Here is a 27116-nt window from a genome sequence, read left to right on the forward strand (position 1 = left end):
CGAGGGAATGGGTGCTGCTGATTGGATTGAGATCACTCATAGGGGTACGGAAAACAGTCCTCACGTGCTGAGTCCACCCCAGGTAGGGGCCACAGCAAAGTTGCTGGTCCAGGTGGAGTCATCTGGTAGTCAGAAATGCAAAACTCTGAGAAGACATTGAAAAGGCCAGTCTTAGGTTTTACAATTGTGATGTTATTTACAGCAGCAACTGGGGAAGTTGCAAATCTTCCTGAAAATGCTATACCTCCAGAAAAATGGCTGGTAATCATTGAACTATCACTACATCTTAGCAGAATTTAGGCCCCTCTCATCCTCTGTACTTGGTGGCTTAGCACTAGTTTTACAAAGGTGGTTTAGTTTGGGGAGGGGCTATTATCACTTAAACTATAAACTAAATTTCTGCCAGCATTAGCTTGGCCCATGCCTAGGAATGACCAAGGGCAGTTTAGAGGTTAAAGGCAAGATGGAGTTGGTTAGGTCAGATCTCTTTCACTGTCATCATTTTCTCACTGCTATAATTTTTGCAAAGCTGGTTTCACTGGTGGGGGTCTGCTTTCTGGTTTATAGGTGGTACCTTCTAGCTATGCCCTCACATAGTAGAAGGGAAGAACGCTTGTTTCTGTAACCCCTTATAAGAGCACTAATCCCATTCATGAGGACTCTGTCCTCATGAGCTAATTATCTCCCAAAGGCCCCACCTCTTTATACCATCACCTTGGGGGTAGGATTTCAACATATGAATTTTGGCAGGCCACAAACATTCAAACCTTAGCATATATAGTATGGTCTATAATTTAGGTATGTACTGTTTGTGATTAAACTACTACCTTATTACTCACTAAAGCTGCCAACACTTAAAGTAAAAGATTAGAGAATTCCACTTTTGAGACGTCATGAACTTAGTTCCAGCTTTGTGGGACCTCATATACAAATGTGTCCTTGAATGTTACTGGGCCACAGGTTTGTATTTGTTTTTTATTTTTGGCAGGGGGAGGTGGGTGGTGAAGGAAAGATCAGGTGTACAGAACTGAATTAATCAGAATCATCACTTCTTGGCACACAACTATGATTCTGTGTAACATTGCTCTCCTGTTTGATTTTGTTATTTTTCCCTTCATTCTCTTTCTCATTCCCATTCTCCTCAAAGGTTTCCAATCTAGAGGCTTTTCCCATGCTCACCCATAAAGCCTTGGAACAGCCCAACTGTCACTTAAAAAACTATCTGCTGTTGACTAATATAGATGTTTGTGAAACAAGAAACAGGAGTATAACAAGCAAGTTCCAAAGGGTGTAACGGGAGTTAGATAATTTTCTGGTGGACTTTCTTTGCCTATAAAAATGAAGTTAGTAATAACATGCTTTATATCTAACATAATAATATATAATAAAGAAAAAAATTATTTTGCACTAGGCACAGTGGCCCATGCCTGTAATCCCAACATTTTGGGAAGCTGATGTGGGAGGATCGCTTAAGGCCAGGAGTTTGAGACCAGCCTGGTCAACACAGTGAGACCCTATCTCTACAAAATTTTTTAAAAAAAATTAGCCAGGCAGAGTGGCTTACGCATGTAGTCCCAGCTACTTGGGAGGCTGAGGCAGTGGGGGTGGGGGGCGGTGGGGCCCAGGGGGATCACTTGAGACCAGGAGTTCGAGACTGCAGTGAGCTATGATGGCACCACTGTACTCCAGCTTGAATGACAGAGTGAGACCCTGTCTCAAAAAACAAACAAACAAACAAAAAACCCAAAACCCCCTTTGGCTCTCTGAGCAGCACCATGGCAGATGGCAAGCACAAGTACCTTAGAAAAGCGGCAAAAAGGGAGCCAAGAAGAAAGTGGTTGATCCATTTTCTAAGAAAGATTGGTACGATGTGAAAGCACTGGCTATGTTCAATATATGAAACATTGGAGAGATGCTGGTCACCAGGACTCAAGGAACCAAAATTGCATCTGATGGCCTCAAGGGTCATGTATTTGAAGTGAGTCTTGCTGATCTGCAGAATGATGAAGGTGCATTTAGAAAATGCAAGCTGATTACTGATGATGTTCAGGCAAAACCTGCCTGACTGACTTCCGTGGCATGGATTTCACCTGTGACAAAATGTGTTCCATGGTCAAAAAATGACAGACCATGATTGAAGCTCATGCTTATGTCAAGACTACTGATGGTTATTTGCTTCAGTTATTCTGTATTGGTTATACTAAAAAATGCAACCAATAGATATTCACCACCAACAGGCTCGCCAGATCTAGGAGACGATGGAAATCATGACCCAAGAGGTGCAGACAAATGACTTGAAAGAAGTGGTCAATAAATTGATTCCAGACAGCATTGCAAAAGACATACAAAACGGTTGCCAATCTATTTATCCTTTCCATGATGTGTTCATTAGAAAAGTAAAAATGCTGGCCAGGTGCAGTGGCTCACACCTATAATCCCAGCACTTTGGGAGGCAGAGGCAGGTGGATCACGAGGTCAAATTGAGACTGTCCTGGCCAACATGGTGAAACCCCATCTCTACTAAAAATACAAAAATTACCCAGGCATGGTGGCATGCACCTGTAGTCCCAGCTACTTGGGAGGCTGAGGCAGGAGAATCGCTTGAACCCAGGAGGCAGAGGTTGCAGTGAGCCGAGATCATGCCACTGCACTCCAGCCTGGCAAGAGTGAGACTCTGTCTCAAAAAAAAAAAAAAAATTAAAAATGCTAAAGAAGTCCAAGTTTGAACTGGGAAAACCTACAGAGCTTCATGGTGAAAGTAGTGGTTCTGAGAAAGCTACTGGACATAAGACAGGTGCCAAAGTTGAATGAGCTGATGGATATGAACTCACTGGTCCTAGAATCTGTTTAAAGTTCAGACTTTTAATAGTGGCAAATAAAAAGTTCTATTTGTGGAGAAAAGAAAAATGATTTTATAATGTTTATTATTTTAAAGAGAAAAGTTCTGTAAGTATTACATCATGTTTAAATATAGAATAAGCTGAAAAAAGCAGAAATCTTTGCATATTAATAGAAAAATCTCAGAAGTCTTTATTTATTGGCAAGTCAGCTACTCTAAGGTTGTGAGGGTAACTTACTGACCTGAAAAAACACATTTTAAACCAATGTGAGATGTGGCTAATTGACTAATCAAAGTAGGAAAGACCCAGATGACTTTTTAGAATAATTCAGATCAGAGTGGATATTGACAGGGCAGATGGTGAATGGCATTGAAAGACAATGCCTTAATTTACTTACACTTTGTTTTCTAGTTTCTGTAATTTTAATTAAAGTGAGTAGAAATAAAATTTTGTCTAAGCATTTTTTCTTCCCAATATGAAAGGTGTTGACACATCATATCACTGAGTTGGAAAGATAAAGACAAGGGAAAGGATTAGAATTTGGTGTGAATTAACATATCACAGGGCTCTTGTGTCTGTAAAAGGTGAGGAAACAAACACATGTGTTAATGTAACTCCAACTGCAAAGGAAGGCTGTCAAGGCATGTGGGTTTGCTTGGCCAAAAGCTGTTGATTCCAAAAATGTAATTTCATTTGTTGGATTTTATTGTAATTAACACAGGGAGTTGCACTAGCTCAGAACTCTTATCTTTATTATCTTGGGAGAAGAATTATGAAATGTGTGCACTTACAAAATAGAATTCGTATTTTGCAGAGGGCTATAATGCTAATGGGTCTTGGGAACCTTCTGGGATTATGAATTCAAGTTTACAATTAGGGTTTCTGCTTTGCAATTTCAAATGTGGTTTACCTGGAACAGTTAGCATTTCATCTTAAATGGTATTTAATAGAACTTGGGAGCTCTTCAGAGCAGGAACTTCAATTTTTGTTGTTGTTGTTACCTATTGCAAAGCACTAAATTCACTGCTAGAGAAAACTAGCAGTTACTTTTATGTGTACATCTAATCGTTCTTTACAGTCAGATAGAGATCATCTCTAACATTTAACAAACAATTCAAAAAGGCATAAAGTTTACCTCATTATGTGTGTAGAGGATTCACTACTTTAATAATTAAGCAAAATCTTTGATACTTGTATGAAGAGAAGGTAGACAGGATAAACAACAGGAAAACTAATTTATGGATTTCTTTAAATAGTGGATAGGGACAATTCATTCCCTCAGATATTTGTAATAAAATTTTAGAACCAGAAAATATCTACCTAGGAATACTAACGCTCAAACTTTAGCATGAGATCGATCTGCAGGTCTGAGCTCAGCTAACAACTTGTATACTGTCAAAGCAGAGACTGCCCTTTCAAACCTCTCCTTGGGAAACTAATTAGCAGAATAATAAAAAGGCAAGATCAACTCTTGTCTTCCTTGTTGGGGATATAAAAAAACAGTAGTTCTAATTAGCAATAATTAAAATTTAATTAAGAAGCTCTTTGCAATCCTCCTCCCTGCTTCCTGAACTAGTGCTTGCCAGCTCTTGGTTGTGGAGCTGTTTTTATTCCCGTGGTGCTGAATCATGGCTTAATCACAAAGCCTTAGATCACAGCTTATCCAGCCCTGAGGACTCATCACCACAGCCTTCCAAGAGTAACAAATATATATTCTAGATTTTTTAACCCAAGCGATTACTTTTTTCAGTTTTATAATCATGAATTATGACTTTTTACTTTTAAGCAGCTGATTATAGATGCCATTATAGATGATTATAGATGAATAAAAATTGCTTTTTATTTTTAAACTTATCTTTATATTTGTTCCCCTAGTTCTACCCCTTGTTGCAACAAAAGGATAGGAGACCTCCAAGAATATTAAATATTTGAACCCAAATTTCTGCTTCTGTGCTTTAAAGTAAAGCAGGTAATTAGCTTAAGTATAAAAAACTAAAACATTGGTAAAACCCCAGATTTTAAAAATAAAAGTATTTGATTATATAAAAATAAAACAGTACATTGTAGATGAAGGTTAAGGAAAATAAATATAGTACTTGATGATCCTTACAAAGTGTATACGATATTTTAAGTATTAATCTGAGTTTAGGATGTTTCAAATTGTAAAAGGAATCCCACTTAATTGTGCATTTTAATGTGGTTACAATGGTGAATTTCATATCATATGAATTTTATCTCAATAGAAAAAGGAACTCAAACTCTGACTTTGTCCTAGTTTTGGGTATGAGGATTAATCATAGTTTACAAAGAGAAAAAAAAGCCCCAAGATTTGATAGTTCATTATGAGCAAAAGAAAAAGGAAATAATCAAGAACAGAGGGAAATTAGTTTTTTTTTAAAAGCCACTGAACTAAGAAATACAACCGTGGTTCTTTAATTATTAAGGGAAGGGCTCTGAATTTGCTCCATTATCTTAATTATGTTTCTGGAGCAAACATTATTTCAATGTGATAAAAGATGACATGACACTAAAGGTAAAGCCTGAGCAGATGTTACATGAGTAACAAGCCAATAGGCCCACATTCTGGTAATTTCTTCCCCACTAGACATGTTCTCATTAATCTGTGATTAATAGGATTCAAGTATAGTAAATGATGATGATCTATTGTCGGTCTTTGTCGAGCACCATGGACGGAGTAATTTGTCAGCTCAGCTTTTGTGTGACTATTTAATAGCAAAGAGGGAGAGAGAAAAGACGCTAATCTTCTAATTGGCATCTATAGAGAAGGTCTAGGAGAATACTGCCTGTATGGAAATAGCCAGTGTAATTCCTATGCCTAAGGAAAGCAAATGCAGACTCTATGTATCTTTTATATAATTAATTGTGCCTTCTATTGAACAGAAGTTGGGGATGAGGATAAAGAAAAAACGGCAACAGAACAGTCGTAAGAGATCATAAGGTAACATTTATTAACTTATAACATTTATTAACTTAGATATGAGGCTTTCTCAACTATAGTGACTTGCCAAAAAAGTGGGCAAAAGAAAAAAAAATAACTTTTGGTTAAAAAATAGTTGCTCAGATGGACCAAAATAACAATGTAAAAAATAAAAAGCCAGCATCATCGTCAGTACCACCACTAGCAACACAGAATGCCCTGATGTTATGATGGTAAAAAATTTAATACATCAATAAATCAATAAATAAATTCAAAACAGATGTTTTCAACGAAAATAATTTGATGATTAGTCCTGTCAAGTCTACCGTAAAAACTTCGTCAAATGGCTATACCTTGGTGAGAATGATGTGTGAAATTGCTCTTTCCCTTTTTCTCCCTCTCCCTTTGTATCTTTAGAAATTTTTGGCCGTGCATGGTGGCTCACACCTGCAATCCCAACACTTTGGGAAGCCGAGGCAGGTAGACTGCTTGAGCTCAGGAATTCAAGAGCAGCCTGGGCAACATGGTGAAACCCCTCTCTACAAAAATTTCAAAAAATTAGCCAGGTGTTGTGGTGTGCAACTGTAGTCCCAGCTACCCAAGAGGCTGAGGTGGGAGGATCACTTGAGCCTGGGGGATTGAGGCTGCAGTGAGCCGTGATCATGCCACAGGGCTCCAGTCTGGGCGACAAAAACAAACAAACAAAAAACAAAAAACCCGTCTCAAAAAATTTTTTTCTTCTGCACACTTTTCTATATTTTAGGTTCTAGGTACTTTACTGGTTGGTGGAAATGAAAAGGACAGGGTCTCACTGGGAGAAAATATTTGCAATGTATACAACCAACAAATAATTAGTATATGCACAGTATATAGAGAAAGACTACTGATCAACCTTAGAGAGAAATTGGTGAAGAATAAAAACAGGCAGTTGACAGAAGAGGAAATCCAATAGGGTCAATGAACATATGAATAGATGTTCAATATAACTAATAATCAGGACAATTTAAGTCAAAAGAATAAGATGCCATCCTCGCCCATCGGATTAGCCAAAATTTAAAAAATGGACTAGATCACATGGGGACTTAAATATGAGTGGGAGTAAAAATCAGACAACCATTTTAGAATGCAATTTGTCAATATCAAGTAATTCATTTTCAATTTATCAGTATGTATAGCAATTCTACTTCTTCAACAATATCCCAAAGAAACCCTTGCACATGTGCACAGAGATATCTAGAAGAATATTCATTACAGCATTGTTTATAATAGTGAAAAATGAAAACTACCTACATATTCACCAGGGATGTGTTCATACTATAGAATGCTATATAGCAGTTTGAATGAATACATGAATGATTATTACCAACATGGATAAGCCTTAACGCTCAGAGTAAGTTAAGAAAATTTAGCAAATTTAAGAATATTCAGGGTATGCCACTACCAAAATAGTTTTAAAGCATATGCAAAACAATAAAATGCATATATATTAATATATGGATACATACATATGTGATAAGACTGTAAAAACATGCATGGGAATGACATAACACCAAACCCTGGATAGTAGTGATTATCTCTGAGAAGGGAAGGAAGAAAATGAATTTGGAAGGTTTCAACAGTATTTCTAGTGTTTCATTTTTTAAAAATGCAATAAATGTAACAAAATGTTAAGATTTGGTAATGCTGGATGATAAGTCTTTGTTACATTATTCTCTATGTTTTTATTTTTTATTCTCTATTTTTGAGAATATTTTGAAATAGTTCATAGTTTCAAAAGTGGAAAAATGCACAAGGTAAGGAAAAAACATATGGTTTCTAATTTCCAGGTGCTACTATTGTGTCAGGTGAATAGACAATTCACAAATAGCTGTAATGCAGTTTGATAAGTGTTTCAATGTGGCCACAAAGTGCTATATGTAGATATAGATTCACACACACACACTCTTTAAGATATATATATGTGTGCTGTTAAGACATATGACCAAATTCTTTTGGTATCAAGTAGTTGAACCAAAAAATATAATTGACTTTTAAATGTCTTTTCAAATTTAGACAGAAAAAATGTGGTGGTAGCGGCAGTAGTAGCAGTAGTGTAGTAGTTTCTTCTTCTTCTTCTTTCTTCTTCTTCTTCCTCCTCCTCCTCCTTCTTCTTTCTTCTTCCTCCTCCTCCTCATTCTTCTTCCTTCTTCTTCTCCTTCTTCCTCTTCTTCTTCCTCTTCCTCTTCTTCTTCCTCCTCTTCCTCCTTTTCCTCTTCTTCCTCTTCCTTCCTCTTCTTCCTCTTACCTCCTCTTCCCTCCTTCTCCTTCCCCCTCCTCCTCCTCCTTCTTCTTTTGGCAAAAGGGCAAAGATTAGGCTGTAGTTTCTAAGAACAGCATTAAAATCTCTAACTTTATGCCTTTCATGAACTTGAGAAGCTAATTTATTTGGCCTCAAATAGTTAAAAAAAAAAGGTAGTTGGTGGGGTGGGGGTGGAATGGGGTTTTGATAGAGAATCTTTTAAGGTCTTTTCCAGTTTGAAAAATTTAAGATTCTATTTTTTTTTCCTGAAACATTAACCCCAATTTATATGAACAAGATTTTCCAAGATTTTTCCCCAAGTTAGCAATAAAAATACATTTATTCATGAAATATTATAGTTGTTATCAAAAGGCAAAGAAAAACTTTTATGAAATTAGAAGCAAACCATTCTTTTTTTTTTTTTTTTTTGAGATGCAGTCTTGCTCCATCACCCAGGCTGAAGTGCAGTGGCAAGATCTTGGCTCACTGAAACCGCCATCTCCCAGGTTCAAGCAATTCTTCTGCCTCAGCCTCCCGAGTAGCTGGGATTACAGGTGCGTACCACCACGCCTGGCTAATTTTTGTATTTTTACTAGAGACAGGGTTTCACCATGTTGGCCAGGCTGGTCTCAAACTCCTGATCTCAGGTGACCCGCTCACCTCACCCTCCCAAAGTGCTGGGATTACAGGCGTGAGCCACTGCACCCAGACTCTTTTTTTTTTTGAGATGAAGTTTCGCTCTTGTTGCCCAGGCTGGAGTGCAATGGTGCAATCTCGGCTCACTGCAACCTCTCTCTCCTGGGTTCAAGAGATTCTCCTGCCTCAGCCTTCCGAGTAGCTGAGATTACAGGCGCCCGCCACCATGCCTGGCTAATTTTTGCATATTTAGTAGAGATGGGGTTTCACCATGTTGACCAGGCTGGTCTTGAACTTCTGACCTCAGGTGATCCACCCGCCTCAGCCTCCCAAAGTGCTCGGATTACAGGCGTGAGCCACCGTGCCCAGCTTTTTTTATTAAAAATTTTTTTTTTAGAGACAGAGTTTCACCCTGTCACCTGGGCTGGAGTGCAGTGGGGAGATCACAGCTCACTGTAACCTTTAACTCCTAGGCCCAAGTGATCCTCCTGCCTCAGCCTCCCAAGTAGGACCACTATTCCTGGCTAATTTAAAAAAAAATTTGTAGAGATAGAGTCTTGCTCTGTTGTCCAGGCTGGTCTTGAACTCCTGACCTCAATTGATCCTCCTGTCTCAGCCTCTCAAAGTGCTGGGCTTATGGCCATGAGCCACTGTGCCAAGCCATTCTTGATGGGAAGCTAAAAGAAACAGCTAATTTGTTGTGATTAGATTTTGAGAAGGAGATCTAGAGATTCGGAGAATATATATATTCTTTATTCAAAGTACATGGAGAGAGCTGGAGAGAGATGCATCAGATTTTAGACTATGAGATCTGCAGATATAAATTTGTATAATTGGGACTTCTGAGATAGGTAGAAATATTTTAGCTTATATGTTACATTTCTGAACCTAACAGGATTCTACATCAAGGATGATTATTTTTAGATCAGGCAATGAGCTGAACTTCTTTGGTCCCACATGCTGAGCTGCAAATATACTCCCTAGTGACTTTTTATCACTTAAGGTATTCTGCAAAGTATTCTCTAATCTTCCTAAAAATACTAATCCTGAGTACAACATGAAGGGACCAGAAAGCAAAAATGTATCTGTTTGTCAACAATGTAATAATTATTGTCTCTGCTCCTTGATAATAATCTGGCTGGTAATAAACCTTTGATGTCCTCTGATCCTGGCCCTTCAGGATGTTGATTTCTGGTTGGAAAAGTTAATTCTCCTGGAGGATAACAAGATAGAAAAAGACAGTCTTCTGTTTACATTCCTCTGGCAGCCAGGTTTAAACATTAAGGTATAAAACCTCCCAAATCTCCTCAAACTGTGTTTGTTTTTGTTTGCTACAGCCTAAAAAGGAATCCTTCCTTTTTTCTTTTATTTCAGAAGCCTCTTCCATTTTGGTTGGTATGGATTATAATGTTAAGAAAGTACTGCGGATTATTTGGGTTTAGTTGGAAGAAGAGACTATTTTCCATCTATTTCTTTCTTTAATCTCTTGTTTTTTTGGCTCTTATCCTCACCACTCTACAGAAAATATTCTAAAATTAACTGCTCCTGGCTAAACCTAATAGTCTTTTTTTTCCCCTTGGCACAGTTTTTTTTTTCCTTTTTATTTTGAAATAATTATAGATTCATAGGAAGTCATGAAAATTAGTAGAGACAGATCCTGTACACCCCTCCCCCAGTTTCTCCCAATAGTAACATCTTACATAATAAAATCTTATATCATCTTATATAAAGAAATTGAGATTTTACCAGTTTTACATGCATTCATTTGTGCATGTGAGTGTATGTGGTAGTTCTATGCAATTTTATCATATGTGTAGGTTTGTGTTAACACTACCACAATCAAGAAACAGAACTGTTCTATTGCCACAAAGATCCCTTATGCTACCCCTTTTTACAGTTATACCCACTCCCTTTCCTCTCTACAACCCCAGGAAACCACTAATATGTTCTCCATCTCCATAATTTTATCATTTTGAGAATGTTGAATAAATCGAATAATATAAATACGTAACCTTTTGAGGCTGGCTTTAGTCTCTCAGCATAATTCTCTTGAGAGCCATCCAAATTCTTGCATATAATACTAGTTCATTCATTTTGATTGTTGAGTAGTATTTTGTAGTTTGTTTAACCAATCACCATTTGAAAAACATTTGGGTTGTTTCCAGTTTTTGGCTATTATCAGTAAAGCTACTACGAACTTTCATGTACAGGTTTTTGTGTGATGAATAGTCTTTTGAAATCTTGAACTCCTCTCTGCTTTCACCATTATTGCTATTCTGTTCTTATGCAAAACCACACCCTCATTGTTTGTCAAATATTGTTTCTCTTTACCTCTTATGCTACCTGACCTGCATCAGAGGTTCTACAAGGCTCAGACCTTGGTCCTCAAAGGGAAGCTACTTTTGAGGAAAGGTTATGTACTCTCATAGCTTCAAATGCCATTTTTTGTGCCTTATAGATCTATATCTATAGACAACTAGCTATATGGTACGTCTACTTGTATATCATGCCAGTACCCCACCCTGAGAGCCTTCCTACTCTCACCATTCTCCTAGTTTTCTATGATCATAGTCTTGTAATTGCTTTTGATTCTTCCTTTTCCTTAGCTTTCCATGTTCAATTATTTACCAAACTCTGAGGTCACCTTTTGATGAGCATTCACAAAGGAAACAAATATCTAACATTCTTTGCCCACTAAGAGAGATCTATCCACATATCTCTTCTCCAGACCTCCTTGTCACCAATTTTTCCAGTCATGTTCCTTCTAAGTCACTGATCATCCAGCCAACTATTGGCTGTAGCCCATAAACCATATAGACTGATACTGTTGGCCATTTCTCCTTCTAAGCAAAATGAATAACTAGGTACACTGCTCAAAGTACCTTCTGGGAGGATTTACCTTCACCGCTGTCCTTCAGGGTGTCCCAGAAGGGACTGTCTTGTGTAGTTGTCCACTTGTGGGTTGTATTGCATATTGGGCAGGATCATCTATAAATCAGGCCTGAGTTTTCTCCTCCTCAGTAAACTGTAAGGAACTCTCCATAAGGCTGTAGAGAAGGGGTCTTTTACTGCAAAGAACACTCAGCAGAATTCAGGGGTTCAATGCTCCCAGTTTCATCAGGGTCTTCTCACATGTTCCCATTTCAATTATTCATTTTGGAAAAGATGAAAATTACTTGACATAACCTGTTTATCACGGAAAGTGTGAGAAAATTTGTCCTCAGTCACTGTCAACATGAATACAAATTACAACATTTCTGGAGGGATGTATGGCAATATTTATCGTAATCTTAAATTGGAGTAATCTCTGATTCAGTAATACTTTCAGGAATAGTGTCCTAAATTTTCCCAATAATTTATAATAGCAAAATAAAAATGGAAATGTCTCAAATGTCCACCAATAGAAGCTTAGATGGGGGAAAAAAGGTACATCTATACATTGTATACTATCAACAATTAAAAATGGGTAAGTATATCTCATCTATTGATATGGGAAAATATTTAAAATGTTGTCTAGTGAAAAATGACAGATAGTTTAAAAAGGATAAAGTCTTGTGTGTGCATGTGTATGTGCTTTGAGAGATTCTGAAAGGAGCAGTGGTTTACCCTAGGTGCTGGGAGTTCTAGTATATTATACTTCATTCTTTATATTTTATATATTATATTCATATTTTTCTGTCCTACCAGAATGTATCATTATTAGAATCAGAAAAAAAAACTATTTTCACTAAAAATTTAATTGCAGCCATCACTAAAGAAAATCTCAGGCTAGGCGTGGTGGCTCATGCCTGTAATCCCAGCACTTTGGGAGGCCAAGGCAGGTGGATCACTGGAGCCCAGGAGTTCAGGCCCAGCCTGGACAACATAGTGAGACTCTGCCTCTACAAAAAATAAAAAAATTAGCTTGGCATGGTGGCATATGCCTGTGGTCCTGGCTACTCAGGAGGCTGAGGTGGTAGGATCACTTGAGCCTGGGAGATCAGTGCTACAGTGAGCCGTGAGTGCACCACTGCACTCCAGCCTGGGCAATACAGTGAGAGCCTGTTTCTCACACACAAAGATAAAATCTCAAAGATTATTCACAGTATACTCCTTAATATACAATGCAGACGCAAGATAACAGTTAATGCCATCTTTTGGTCACCTAAATAGTGACTAAACGAATTTTGTATGTGTTCGAACATTTCTTCCTGTGTTACTATAATTACATGCCCATATAATATAGAATGTCTTACCCTGCAGTACCCCACTGAAGAGTTTTATTACCATGAAGTGACATGATGTAATATAGTAGTCAGTTCTAGGTCTCTCTGGCTGGGAAATCTTAGGCAAGTTACTTGGCCTCTCTGAATCTCAGCTTCCTCATTTGTAAAAACAGTATCTGTACTACCCAATTCACAGAGTTGTAAGGATCAAATGAGATGTATGTGACAACATTGTCTAAACTCTAAAATGCAGGTGCAGTTCTATTATTCGCATCATGTTTATTAAAATAAGTAAAACTACCATTAACAATTAACGCTACAGGGGGATGAAATGTGCTCTAAGATAGGTCCAACATATATAAACAAGCTATGTGGCTGAGATCATCTTTCCTTTGCTATGACTAAACAAATAGCTTTATATAGCATGCCAGGCTGAAATGTTCTAAAGTGCCAGCTCTTGTTTCTTTTTTAAGAAACCACTAACTAATATACTAGTAAACCGGCAGCTCCTCTGAAAAATAGTGTTACCTTTCTGCAGGAACATCCGATTTTTCTCTTTCTGAAACTTCCAGGCTGGGCATGGTTGGCTCATTTCTGTAATCCGAGCACTTTGAGCCCAGGAGTTTGAGACCAGCCCGGGCAACATAGTGAGACCCTGTCTCTACAAAAATAAAAACAAAAACAACAACAACAACAAAAAATTCCAGAAGCTCTTTTCCTTTTTTCCATCAATTCCTGCCACTGCTCAAGTGCTCAGGTCCAAAGTGCAGCATATCAATATATAGTCGTGCGCTGCACTGCATAATGACGTTTCAGTTTACAATGGGCCACATATACAATGGTGGTCCCATAAGATTATAATGGAGCTGAAAAATTCCTATCTTGTGACATCATCACTATTGTAACATCTAGCACAATGTATTACTCATGTGTTTGTGGTGATGCTGGTGTAAACCAACCTACTGCACTGCCAGTAGTATAAAAGTACGGCACATGCAATTATGTATAGTACATAATATCTGATAATGATAATAAATGACTATGCCACTGGTTTATGTATACCATCTAAGTTTGTGTAAGTACACTCTATGATGTTTGAACAATGACAAAATCACCTAAGGACACATTTCTCAGAATGTATCCCTGTCGTTAAGTGATGTATGACTGTACCAGTGTCACTTTCAAGACAGAATGAGAACTGAAACTTCTGTCTTTTTACCCCAGTTGACTTATCTCTAGTTGGTAAAGTTATTACCAGAACCATGAGTTGCATTTTTTTTTTTTTTTTTTTTTTTTTAGACAGAGTCTCACTCTGTCCCCCAGGCTGGAGTGCAGTGGTGTGATCTCGGCTCACTGCAACCTCTGCCTCCTAGGTTCAAGTGATTATCCTGCCTCAGCCTCCCGAGTAGCTGGGATTACAGGCATACACCACCATGCCTGGCAAATGTTTGTATTTTTGGTAGAGATGAGGTTTTACCATGTTGGCCAGGCTGGTCTTGAACTCTTGACCTCAAGTAATCCACCACCTCAGCCTCCCAAAGTGCTGGGATTACAGGTGTGAGCCACCGCGCCCAGCCGTGATTTGCTTTTTAATGTTATAATTATGTATTTTCATTTGTAAGAACTGCAGATCCAAACGTGAACAAACTGATTTTAAAGTAATTATGGCCATAGCTATGCTTCCTATTACATATCTTTTGCTGAAGTAACCAGGAGGTAGGGCTGATATGGATGATAGTTTAGCCCATGTGGATGAAATATTAAATGCCTTTATAGGAGCTGGTTTAAGATTCTGAGTTTTACATAAGAATAAGTGAGGCTGTGCAGAATGTAATCTTGTTTCAGAAATAGCATCTTGTGAAATTACTGTTATTAGATATTGTTATTAGATATTCAACAGTGTCAGTCTCATTTGAATTGGGATAAGGCAAGAGCATAGGGATAAGGTAAGGTCAGATAATTGCTTTTCTGGTACTAAAGTCATATTCTAAATCAATAATTATAGTTTGCCTTTCAGTGAACTAAGGCTTCGGATTACAAGTTGATTTTTCTTTTGTGGGGATGAGGAAGATAGGTACTATCACATTTAAAATGATATCAAGCCTAGAACTTTGGAGAAAGTGAAATGGGGAGAATAATCTTTAAATCTAGAATGAGAATCAAATTTTAGACTCTGACATTCTTTCTACTGAAAATTACAGAATCACATTTTGATAGTTTGAACCAAATAAAACACAAAAGCAATTGCTAAGTGTTGATAGGTAAAGGAAAAGAATGTGATTCAATCCACTAGGAAGATTTTGATCCAAAAATGAAACAGTTTTTCTCCCCTGCTAGTCAGGCAGAAATCTAATTACTCTTGTTTGATCTACTATGGAGAGGTAAATGTGAGAGGTATAGATTATGGACAGTTTTATGGATTTTAATCTTAGAAATCAACAAGTGAAGGTTTTACACTTGCACATAGTTACTTAACTGGTGTTAAGAATAAAACCTAATCAATAATTTTTGTTTTACTGTGATTTGCTCTAGTTCCAATTATGATGTTGGCTATTTCATAGTTCCTTTGTTTATATGAATGCTTTAAAGATAATCTCTCTCTAGTTGAGTTTAATGTGGGACTAGTTTTCATTTCATACAATATCTCAGAAACAAAACCAGAATAAAGGAAACTTAATAAAGACAAGTTCTAGGAAAGTTGGGAACATAAAGAGAGATGAACTGAAATGAATCTCTTTTCCTTTAAGTTGTGTCAATCCTCATTACTGTTTGAATAGTTCAATCCAACAAAGCATGAGAATGAGATGGACCATATGTACATGACAGGTGTAAAGTGGAATACTCTTGCTTTCCTTTGCAAAATGGTGCAGTGAGAAGACCTAGGTTCTGGACCTGGATCTGGTCCTTAGGAGCTGAATGACCCGGTATTGAAAGCCTGATATAACAAAGGGCTGAGATAGCATTCACTGATCCCTCATTCTAGGCGTGGTGCTAAATACTTTATACATATGCTTTCTTTTCATCATCAAAACAATTCTGTTAAGTAAATGGTATTATCCTTTTTTTTTTTAACAGATAGTAGGACTGAACTTCTGAGAGGTTAAGCGACATGGCACAGATTACACAGAAGAGAAAGATTTTGAAGATCAGATGAAGTAATGTTACCTTGGAATACTGCAGAAGAAGGTATCCAAAGGTTTAGGGGTATTGGAATGTTAGAGTTATCATGTAAACCTGCTCACTCACCCAAGGAGGGTCCAGAGGGTACACCTTTCACCAGGACTGTCAGAAAGAAATTTGTGAGGGCACCTCAGCATCCCCTAAGTACTCTAACTCGAATCATCAAAACAGAGAGTCACAGTTCCTTTGTAAAAGTATTTTAAAAAAGCAATTTGAAAATTGACAAACGCTATAAAAATTTCAACTACTGTTACTATTATTATTTTAGTCCTCAGCAAGGAAAATAAAAATTTGTTCTTTCTGAGTGCTCTTTCCAGACAGGCTTCCACTTATTCTGCATCAGTATAATAACTGCCTCCCAAAAAAGGGCATAATTAGTGTTTGCAGGTATTCCATTGGCCCTATTGCCACAATTGGTAGACACAGTTATTTTTGCCAAGTTGATGACAGGTCCAAGAGGAAAACAAAAGGAAATCAACTTTTCTTACTATTCTATTAGGACCTAATAAAATCTCAGGGTGTTAAGAAAAGTCATACACTTTATCATATGTGTGGGAATCACTGGGCTCTGATGACTTGCATCATAATAGGTCTCTTGGGAAGGGTCACTCTTTACTGATGACTTCACTGCCTTGTCTCTTTTTATGCACACAAGCAGGGCACACATAACCTATTTGTCAATTTCACAAGCACTCAGCTGTAAACAACAATGATTCTTAGATTATCTTGGTAGTTGGTGTGTCCTGAGAGATAAGACTGTTTTTTCCCCAGCTGCCTCACTCCTGAATGACCGGCAACTTCTTTAGAAGAGGCTGCTGCCCTTTCCCTTACATAAAGGTTATCAAAATACCCACCATCCAATTCTCTGTTTTCCCTGTGGCCATAACTACTATTAAAACAACCTTCTTATGGGAATATAATACCAAACAGTAGGGAAAAAGAGACAAAACTTCATTCCCACGTTCTGACTAGGACTATGTGGTTTGTTACATCTTTTCTCAACCAAATGTTACTAATGATACTTTCTAGCCTATTTTGCCTCCCAGGAGTCAAATCATCAAATACAGCATTTTGTTAGTTCTCACGACCCTGATGCATTCTGATCCCCATTTATTTAGTGGTGAAGACTGAGGGAATTCTCAGCAGGCCAATAATAGAAAGCATTAGGAAAAGCTCTGGACTGAGAAATCTGATTACATGCCATTCTACTGTATTTTGCATGTCACAAGTGACCTCTTTTAGTGTCTAAAGTTTCTTTCTCCATAAAAAAAGAATGTACCTTTTTAGGGCTCTAAACAAAATGAGTGAAATATATCTAAAGTTGTATATGTGATCCACATCAGCTCACAATTGTTCTGCTACAACGACATGCCAACAGATTTCCTCCTCCTAAGTTTCTTTTTAAAACTCTGGTTGCTTGGAAGCAGTATGGACATTGACAACGACAGGCCTTAAGAGCTATCTGGTCCCATTTTGAGAGCTGGGTCTTGCTTATTTTTATCCAAAAGACTTGAGAGCAGGGCCTGATGAAGTCTCAAAGTATGCAGCAATCTTATTGATTGAAGCCAGAAGGAGAGGGTCAATCCAAAATTTGGAGGAAGGCCACACAGGCATACCACTACTTTCACAGGATCTTTAAATATGTTGTTAGGTTATTATATAATATTATCTATAAATACAAGATTAAATTATCATTAAAGAAAATATGTTTATCTGAGGCCCCATAACAACTAGCCACGATTTTTTTCTCTAAAATTAAAAATTATTATTATTATTATTTTCTTTTTTTATTATTATTATACTTTAAGTTTTAGGGTACATGTGCACAATGTGCAGGTTAGTTACATATTAAAAATTATTTTCTTATTTGTATTCTGTGTCTCAAAGTAACTATGACTTTTTAAGATAATAATTTTTTATTTCTTGCATGAATAACATTGCAGTAGTGACAGATTAAAACACTTAAAAATCTCACCTCACACCAAATCAATAGTTTTGGCTCACTTTTCTATGTTCATTTCTGTACTGGACTATATGTATATATAATTTTATGCAATTGAGGCCACTGCATAGATATAATTTTATATGCTGTTTTTTCCTTCAGAGAGGAAAAAAATTTGACATTTACGTAGGATCTACTAGGGTAGGGCACTATTTTAGACTCATTAATATACTCTATATCTTTTATTTCTCAGAAAGGTATATATATTATTATTCTCTTGTTTATGTAGAGAGATTAAATAACTTTCTGAGATCACATTGAAAGGCAATGCGGCCAATAATCAAAGGGATTCAAACTTGTATTTTTTTTCATTATACAATGCTGCCTCATTTAATTTTTTCCCTATACTTTACTACAAAGTTTTTTTGTTTGTTTTGTTTTTTGTTTGTTTGTTTGTTTTAGATAGAGTTGCTCTGTCACCCAGGCTGGAGTATAGTGGTGCAATCTAAGCTCACTGCAGCCTCCGTCTCCTGGGTTCAAGCGATTCTTGTGTCTCAGCCTCCCAAGCAGTTGGGACTACAGGCGCATGCTACCACGCCCGGCTAATTTTTTGTGTTTTTAGTATAGAAGGGGTTTCACCATGTTGGCCAGGCTGGTCTCGAATTCCTGGCCTCAAGTGATCTGCATGCCTCGGCCTCCCAAAGTGCTGGGATTACAGGCGTGAGCTACCATGCCCGGCCTACTACAAAGTTTTAATTTTAATAGCCTCTTAAAATTTAATTAGATTGTAAGCTCCCTGATTAGGTCTCATTTCTATCCTCAGCACTCAATAGATGTTCAATAAATATTTATTCAATAATGCAAACCTCTATTCACTCAATTCATTCTCCTTTCCCTATTCCTTGGGATGAAAAGCTCAGGGAAACTGAGACCTATATCATATATTTTATCCCTTATATTTATTTGGCTTCTTTTCATTTAGTCCTCATAACAGCTCAGTAGGATATGTACTATTATCACCCCCATCCATTTTACATATAAGCAAACCACAGCACTGGAAATAAACTTGAGGGTTGGGGACTCCAAAGTCCAAACTTTTAATTATTACACTATTTTATTCTACATAGATTTATTATTCAAAGTTGCAAGTAAATCATATGTTTATATGCCATATGTAACTTCAATTCACCCAAACAGCTTGTTTTATATAGGAATTATGTCATGAATTTTTTTTTCTTTTTTTGAGACAGGGTCTTACTTTGTCACCCAGGCTGAGTGGAGTGGCATAATCATGGCTAACTGCAGCCTCAACCTCCTAGGCTCAAGCGATCCTCCCACCTCAGCAACCTCCCAGAGTAGCTGGGACTACAGGCATGTGCCATCACACCCAGATAACTAAAAAAATTTTTTTTTAGAGATGAGGTCTCGCTATGCTGCCCAGGCTCGTCTTGAACTCCTGGATTCAAACAATCCTCCCACCTCGGCCTCCCAAAGTACTGGGATTATAAGCGTGATCCACTGTGCCTGGCCTGAAATAGTTTATAAAGCAAAATAATACCTCCCAAATTTATTTAGCTGACTCCAGATTTTCTTAGACATTAAATTTTCTTACAGTAATAGCCATGAGTTTTTAAAATTGAGGAAATATTGAGTACCTACTGTGTGCCAGATATTTGGGATAGAATGGTGGGTAAATTGTACATAGTTTTTAACCTCTTGGAACTTATAGTCTAGTGTTGTGTGTTATGTCTAGGCTTCTTTGAGAATCCTTATCTTATCATCTGGGCATTTTCTTTATGCTCCTATAGCATCCTGCCTTTATTATATACTTTAAAATTTATTTTATTATTTTTAAATGTATCCCTTGAGTCATACTTTATTATATTAAGATATAATAAAAGTATAAAAATATACTAAAATATGCATCTGTCCATCATACAGTTGTAAATAGGATATTACCCATAGAATATTTCCAATGAAACCCTCTCCCCAGTTGTATTCAATTCCCTTTCCTATAGAAAGGAAAGCATTATTCTGATGATAGCCATTAGCTATTATGGTAACATGTGTGCATATATATATATGTATGTCATGGGGCCTCAGATAAAGATTTTTTTTTGAGATGAAGTCTTGCTCTGTCGCTAGGCTGGAGTGCAGTGGCATGATCTCGGTTCACTGCAACCTCCAACTCCCTGGTTCAAGCGATTCTCCTGCCTCAGCCTCCCAAATAGCTGGGATTACAGGCACACACCACTGCGTCCAGCTAATTTTTGTATTTTTAGTAAAGACGGGATTTCACCATGTTGGCCAGGATGGTCTCGATCTGACCTCGTGATCTGCCTGCCTCAGCCTCCCAAAGTGCTGGGATTAGAGGTGTGAGCTACCGCACCCAGCCCATATTTTCTTTAATGATAATTTAATCTTGTATTTATATATAATATATATTAAAATTTGTCATTTTAACCATTTTTAAGTGTTCATTTCATGGCATTAATTACATTCACAGTGTTGTGCAACCATCACCACAATCTGTTTCCAAAACTTTTTCATCACCCCAAACAGAAATTCTGTAACCAACAAGCAATAAGTTCCCATTCTCTCCTCCATCCAGCCCTTGGTAATTTCTAATATATTTCCTGTCTCTATGAATTTGCCTATTCTACATATTTCATATAAGTGGAATCATAGAATATCTTGTCTCTGTCTCTGAAAAAAAATGTTTTTTTTTTTCTTTTTTCTTTTTTTTTGAGACAGAGTCTCACTCTGTCACCTGGGCTGGAGTGCAATGTTGTGATCTTGGCTCACTGCAACCTTCACCTCCCAGGTTCAAGCGATTCTCCTGCCTCGGCCTCCCAAGTAGCTGGGATTACAGGTGTGCACCACCACACCGGCTAATTTTTGTATTTTCAGCACAGGTGGGGGTTCACCATGTTGGCCAGGCTGGTCGTGAACTGCTGACCTCAAGTAATCTGCCTGCCTCAGCCTCCCAAAGTGCTGGGATTACAGGCATGAGCCACTGTGACCAGCCTAGCATAATGTTTAAAGTTTCATCCATATTGTAGCATGCATCAGAACTTCACTCCTTGTTAAGGCTGAATAATATTCTGTTCCAAATATATATATTCATTTTGTTTATCCCTTCATCTGTTGATGAAAACTGTATTGTTTCCATCTTTCGGTTCTTGTGAATGATGCTGCAGTGAACACTGGCATACAACTATCTGAATCTCTGTTTTTAATTCTATTGGCTATGTAGCTAGGAGTGGAATTGCTGGGGTGTATGGTAATTGTATGTTTAGCTTTCTGAGGAACTGTCAGACTGTTTTCCACAGCAGCTGCATAATTTTACATTTCCACCAGCAATACATAAAGGTTCTAACTTTTCCACATCCTTGCCAACACTTGTTATTTTCTGTTTTACAAAAAGAATTGTAGTGATACTGATAGGTTTAAAGTGATATTTTGTTGTAGTTTTGATTTGCATTTCCCTACTGACTAATGATATTGAGTATCTTTTCATGTGCTTATTGGCCATTTGCATATCTTCTTTGGAAAAATATCGATTCCGTTCTTTTTTTTTTTCTTTTTTTGAGACAGAGTTACGTTCTTTCACCCAGGCTGGAGTGCAGTGGCCCAATTTCGGCTCACTGCAACCTCTGCCTTCCAGTTTCAAGTGATTCCCCTGCCTCAGCCTCCCAAGTAGCTGGGATTACAGGTGCCTCCCACCACGCCTGGCTAATTTTTGTGTGTGTGTGTGTATTTTTAGTAGAGACAGGGTTTCACCATGTTGGCCAGGCTGATCTCGAACTCCTGACCTTGTGATCTGCCCGCCTCAGTCTCCCAAAGTGCTGGGATTACAGGCGTGAGCCACTGTGCCCAGCCTCAATTCAGTTCTTTTGTACGTTTTTAAATTGGGTTGTTTTTTTGTTGTTGAGTTATAGGAGTTGTGGGTTTTTTTGTTCGTTTGTTTTTATTTTTATTTTTTTGAGATGGAGTCTCACTCTGTCACCCAGGCTGGAGTGCAGTGGTGTGATCTCAGCTAACTGTAACCTTTGCCTCCTGGGTTCAAGCCATTCTCCTGCCTCAGCCTCCCGAGTAGCTGGGACTACAGGCGCTTGCGATCACGCCTGGCTAATTTTTTGTATTTTTAGTAGAGACGGGGTTTCACTGTGTTAGCCAGGATGGTCTTGATTTCCTGACCTCATGATCTGCCTGCCTTGGCCTCCCAAAGTGCTGGGATTACAGGCATGAGCCACCACACCCGGCTAGGAGTTTTTAAAATATTCTGGATATTACATGCTTATTAGATGTATGACTTGCAAATATTTTCTACCACTCTGTTGATTGTCTTTTCATTTCCTTGATAATGTCCTTTGATACACAAACATTTTTAATTTTGATGAAGTCCAACTTTGTTTTTTCTTTTGTTGCTCAGGCTTTTGGTATCATATCTAAGAATCCATTGCCAAATTTAAGCTCATGAAGATTCACCCTTTTGTTTTCTTGTAAGAGTTGTATGGTTTTATATCTTAAATTTATTTTGGATCATTGTTCCATTTTGAGTTAATTTTTGTATATAGTACGAGGTAGGAAGCCCATTTCATCCTTTTGCACATGTATATCCAGTTGTCCCGGTCCCATTTGTTGAAAAAAACTATGTTTTCCCCATTGAGTTGTCTTGGTAACCTTGTCAAAAATCAATTGACCATAAATGTAAGAGTTTATTTCTGGGATCTCTATTCTACTCCATTGATATGCATATACACACACACACCCCAATATAAATACATATATATATTTATAAATTAAAAAAATATAATTATAAATAAATATATATTTGGCCAGGTGTGGTGGCTCACGCCTGTAATTCCAGCACTTTGGGAGGCCAAGGCAGGCGTATCTCCTGAGCTCAGAAGTTTGAGACCAGCCTGGCCAACGTGGTGAAACCCCATCTCTAGTAAAAATACAAAAGTTAGCTGGGTGCGGTGGCATGTGCCTGTGATCCCAGCTACTCAGGAGGGTGAGGCAGGAGAATCGCTTGAACTCGGGAAGCGGAGGTTGCAGTGAGCGGAGACTGCACCACTGTACTCCAGCCTCGATAACAGAGTGAGACTCTCTCAGAAAACAAAACAAAACAAATATATATATATGTATATATTTATCCTTATGCCAGTAACACACTGTTTTGATTACTGTAGCTTTGTAGTAAATTTTGGAATTGGGATGTGTGAGGTTTCCAACACTGTTCTTAATTTTCAAGACTCTTACAGGCTATTCAAGGTCCCTTGCAATTCTACATAAATTTGAAAATCAGCTTTTCCATTTTTGCAAAAAAAGGCGGTTGGATTTTTTTTTTTTTTTTTTTTTTTTTGAGACAGGGACTCACTTTGTTGCCCAGACTAGAGTATAGTGGCATGATTACAGCTCACTGCAGCCATGACCTCCCCCACTCAGGTGATCATTTCACCTCAGCCTCCCAGGTAGCAGGAACTATAGGCGTGCACCACCACACCCTACTAATTTTTAAAATTATTTTGTAGAGATGGGGTTTCCCCATGTTGTCCAGGCTGGTCTCGAACTCCTGGGCTCAAGCGATCTTCCTGCCTTGGCCTCCCAAAGTGCTGGGATTACAGGTGAGAGCCACTGCAAAGCTGCTGAAATTTTGATAGTGATTGTACTGAAACTCTAGATCACCTTGGGTAATACTGACTTTTTTTTTTCCTTCACACAGGGTCTGGCTCTGTTGCCCAGGCTGGAGTGCAGTGGCATGATCTCAGGTCACAGCAACCTCTACCTCCTGGGCTCAAGTCCTCCCACCTCAGGCTCCTGAGTAGCTGGGACTACGGGCATGTGCCATCACACTCAGCTAAGTTTTGTGTTTTTTGTAGAGATGGAGTTTTGCCATGTTGCCCAGGCTGGGCTCAAACTCCTGGGATCAAGTGATCTGCCTGTTTCAGCCTTCCAAAGTGTTGGGATTACAGCTGTGAGTCACTATGCCTGGCCACATTGATTTTCTTATGTTGAGCCACTCTTGCATTTCCTAGGATAAATCCCACTTGGCTATGGTATATAATCATTTTAATATACTGTTGGATTAGGTTTGCTGCTGTTTTGTTGCTGATTTTCACATTACATTCATAAAGTTGTTTGGTCTATAATTTTCTTTTCTTGTTATGTCTTTATCTGGCTTTGGTAGCAGGGTAGTGCTGGACTCAAAGAATGGACTTCCTCTTCAATTTTTTGGAAGAGTTTGAGAAGAAATAGTGTCAATTCTTTTTTAACTGTTTGGTAAAATTAATCACTAAACCATCTGGTAGTAGACTTTTCTTTGCCTTTCATCATATTTGGGAAGTTTTTAGCCATTATTTCTTCAAATAATCTCTTCGTATTTTTCTCTATCTTCTCCTTCTGGAACTCCCATAATGCATATTATGGTCAGCTTGGTGCTTTCCCACAAGTCCCTTAGGCTCTGTTCAGTTTTCTTCATTCTTTTTTTTTCTTTCTGCGCCTCGGACTTGATAATTTGAATTATCCTATATTCAAGTTCCCTGATTCTTTCTTTTGCCTGCTTAAATCTGATATAGTGAATTTTTCATCTCAGTTATTGTATTTTATAGTTCCAGAACTTCTGTTTGGTTCCTTTTTGTAATTTCTATCTTTGTTGATATTCTAATTTCATTCATACATCATTTTCCTGATTTTCTTTAGTTCTTTGTCCATGTTTTCCTTTAGCAATTTTAGCATATCTAAGACAGTTGTTTTTAAGTCTTTGTCTAGTAAGTCCAGTATCTGGGCTTCCTCAGGGATAATTTCATTGGTTTATTTTGTTCCTTTGAATGGGCTATACTTTCCTGTTTGTTTTGTTTGTTTGTTTGTTTTGTTTGTTTGTTTGTTTGTCGCTCTGTCACTCAGGCTGGAGTGCAGTGGTGCAATCTCAGCTGACTGCAACATCTGCCTCCTGGGTTCAAGTGATTCTCCTGCCTCAGCCTCCTGAGTAGCTGGGGTTATAGGCGTGTGCCACCATGTCCAGCTAATTTTTGTATTTTTAGTAGAGATGAGTTTCATCATGTTGGCCAGGTTGATCTTGAACTCCTGACTTCAAGTGATCCACCCACCTTGGCCTTCCAAAGTGCTGGGATTATGGGCATGAGCTACTGCGCCTGTCCACTTTCCTGTTTTTTCTTTTGTATGCCTTGTGATTTTTATTGAAAATTGGACATTTGACTATTACAATGTGGTAACTCTGAAAATCATATTCTCCCCTTCTCCAGGGTATGAACTTCAGTTTTTCTTTCTTTTTTTTTTTTTTTTTTTGAGACGGAGTCTTACTCTGTTGCCCAAGCTGGAGTATAGTGGTGTAATCTTGGCTCACTGCAACCTCCACCTCCCAGGTTCAAGTGATTCTCCTGACTCAGCCTTCCAAGTAGCTGGGATTACAGGCGTCCACCACTGTGCCCAGCTAATTTTTGTATTTTTAGTAGAGACAGCGTTTTGCCATGTTGGCCTGGCTGGTCTTGAACTCTTGACCTCAGGTGATCCACCTGCCTCAGCCTCCCAAAGTGCTGGGATAACAGGTGCGAGCCACCATGCCCAGCCTTGGTTTTTCTTTTTATTGAAGGCTGTAGTAGTCTGGTTGTTTAGTGACTTTTCCAGATTATTTTTGCAAAGATGACTGTATTCCTTGTTGTGTGTGATCATTGAAGTCTCCATTCTTTCAAAGATTTCCTTGAAGGTCAGGAACTAAAAAATAAATGAACTAAACTAAAATAAATACCACCCTCCCCCCCAAAAAATAGTAAAGAAAAACAAAAATATATATACAAAAAAACCCTAACAACTCTCCCAGTCTTTGCAGATTAGCTCTGTGGTGGGGCATTCCAACACATATATAGGCTTGCACTGAAGCTAGGGATCAGTCTGAGGTGAAAGCTTCAGGTCTTCTTAGGTCTTTTCTGAGCATTTGTCTAAATTTGCTTGTATATTTCTCATATACATAAGTACTTCTGAAAGTCCTTATTTCTCACAGAATCTCCCTCAGATTTTCCTCCTAGGACTTAAGTGGTCTGCTGTATCTATAATACTTTACTCCAGGCATCTGTGGTTTGTTAGTTTGCCTTGTAGTTTTGAACACTGTGTGGCTTTTATGGCCTGAGTCCTGAGTTAGGTGAAACACAGACACACTTTGAGACAGTCCTTCAGATAGCCCCCAGAGAGGCTGGAATAGACATATACAACACTTTGCAAATAAGGTCTGCTTTGTTCCTCTGGAACCAGGATTCAGGATCCACACTAGGACAAAGGCTGCTGCTGTTCCAACTCTGCTACCATCTAGGCTGGAGGCAGAGCAAGAGCAAATAAACTCCACAAATGTTTTCTATTGCTTTCAAGTTGCCTTTTTTCTTGATTCAATATTCATTTGGTTGATGTAAACCTTTGACTATTTTCCAGTATTCTGACAAAGTTGGTTTTTAGCGTTTCTGCTTGTTTTTCAGTATTTCTATGGGTGGACAAGAGAGCTTAGAGCTGCCTACTCCACCATTTTTGCTGACATCACTGCCATTAACTTTTAATTCACAAGAACTTTTGGGTTACAAAGCACCTCAAATTTCTGTAGTGACTCAGTATTTCTGGAGTATTTTGAGATCTACTTATTTGTCCAATTTAGTTCTACTCTTGATGACGGATATTGTTCTTAATGATGACCATAATTTCTGTATTTAGGTTCCTGTAAGTCAGTAGTTCTCAACCTTGGCTGCATATTAGACTCACCTGTCGTAGTTATACAAAATAGAGATGCTGAGGAGGAGGCAGAGCAAAATGGCCAAATAGCAGCCTCCACCAACTGTCCTCCCCACAAGAACGCCAAATTGAAGAACTATCCACACAAAAAAACACCTTCATAAGAACAAAAAATCAGGTGAATGATCACAGTACCTGTTTTTCACTTCATATCACTGAAAGAGACATTGAAGATAATGGAAAAGATACTCTTGAATTGCCAATGCCCATCCCTTGGAAGCAGCCATGTGGCACGAAGAGAGAATTTGTGTACTTGGGGGAGCGCAGTGATTGTGGGACTTTGCATTGGAACTCAGTG

At 38.1% G+C, this 27116-nt stretch overlaps 1 long non-coding RNA gene and 1 pseudogene across 1 annotated transcript in view; one reads left to right on the plus strand and one right to left on the minus strand.

Moving 5' to 3' along the window:
• Positions 1 to 1708: 1708 nt before the first annotated feature.
• On the plus strand, positions 1709 to 2435 carry LOC100615786 (small ribosomal subunit protein eS1-like; annotated as a pseudogene).
• A 6988-nt stretch (positions 2436 to 9423) lies between these two features.
• LOC107968147 (uncharacterized) overlaps positions 9424 to 27116 on the minus strand; it is a 57996-nt gene continuing 40303 nt past the window's right edge. The window contains exons 2-3 of the long non-coding RNA XR_010150906.1: positions 11592 to 11878; positions 9424 to 9905 (exon numbers count right to left, since the gene is read on the minus strand). This is a non-coding gene — a long non-coding RNA (uncharacterized LOC107968147). The remainder of the gene's footprint in view (positions 9906 to 11591; positions 11879 to 27116) is intronic.

The sequence above is a fragment of the Pan troglodytes genome, chromosome 15 (assembly GCF_028858775.2).
Source record: "Pan troglodytes isolate AG18354 chromosome 15, NHGRI_mPanTro3-v2.0_pri, whole genome shotgun sequence".
In the NCBI taxonomy this organism is placed as follows: Eukaryota; Metazoa; Chordata; class Mammalia; order Primates; family Hominidae; genus Pan; species Pan troglodytes.